This window comes from Mirounga leonina, unplaced genomic scaffold (assembly GCF_011800145.1).
Source record: "Mirounga leonina isolate KUSES-001 unplaced genomic scaffold, KU_Mleo_1.0 Mir_53, whole genome shotgun sequence".
NCBI lineage: Eukaryota > Metazoa > Chordata > Mammalia > Carnivora > Phocidae > Mirounga > Mirounga leonina.
Genome location: NW_023270807.1, coordinates 34937724 through 34939024, shown reverse-complemented (window position 1 = coordinate 34939024; position 1301 = coordinate 34937724).

Genomic DNA, 1301 nt, shown 5'->3' with positions numbered 1-1301 from the left:
TTCCCAGTGTTTGTGAGTAAGACTTAAATAAAAAATTCACACTAACATCCCAATCACCTTAAAACTTTGAATAACTTCCTCTACATTAAATCTAGGTAATCTAGCATTTCCAGTTTTCTCACTGTGGGCCTCCTTTTGGTTCACATTTCAGCCAACCTAACAAACCATTAAATTCTGTTCTAACTCTCTAAGCTGTAACATTAAAGGCAGAATCTCTGTGTAGTGAGTCCGTGTCAATAAATTTGGCCTCATCTAACTTCATATTCCTTTATTGTTTCACCTGGAACTGACTTAAAGTCAGAATCCTGCAGATGGTAACTTTGCCCTATTGGCTCTTTGGCTAAGCATATACACCAAATATCTGGGCAACCTATGCCCAGTCAAGTTGACACATAAAATAAACCATCACAGGGTTTATAAAATAAAAATTCTAAGTGATTAAAAAACACATTGGGTTATAATTTAGTTTGCATCCTTTAATTCATGGTATCTTAGTTTCAATGACATGTGACAATCATTTGTCAGACATTGTCCTAGGTATTTGATATATATCTTCTTATGTTGCCTAATGGATAGTATGGACTATCCATAAGATCTATTTTAAAGATGAGAGAATTGAGGCTCAGACTGCTTAATCATCCTTCCCAAGGTCTCATAGCTTAGCAGTAGTAGAGCTATGACTCAAACAGTTCCATATGATACCACAGAAATTTCTTCATCAGAAATTTAGAGATGTCTACAATTTAGGTATGGTCAAAATTTATAAAATGTTAGAGCTGGACAAGACCATCTCCTCTGGGTAAGTGTCCATTTTCGAGGTAGTGTGACTACTTATGTGAAGAAACCTAATGTCTACTTTTATGGAGAAAATATCTTTAGGCAGATAAGACATAATATGGTAAGTGCTCTTATGACAAGGTAAATAATTCTGAATTTGGTTATGAGATCCATAGCAGATTTCCACACATTACAGTAGAGAAAAATGAAAACAGGAGAGAATCAAAATAATTGCTCTCAGCCACTGACATGTTGTAGCAGAATCAGATGAAGGAAATAGACAACCAGTTTGCAGCCAGAATGAGAATACATTAAAATGGGAATACAAAGAAAGTTCATTTCAATGAGCTCTACCTTCTCCATAAAGTAAGAGGAAAGGTTTCTGGTAGGTACAATGGGAGGTAAGAAGAAAATGGATTTGGAGATTTAAGGAGGGAGGGGATTCAATGAAAAGAAGGGTACCACAGAGACATAAAGAGAACATTACAAGCATCAATGAGGACCTAAGATAAAACTGAGATGAG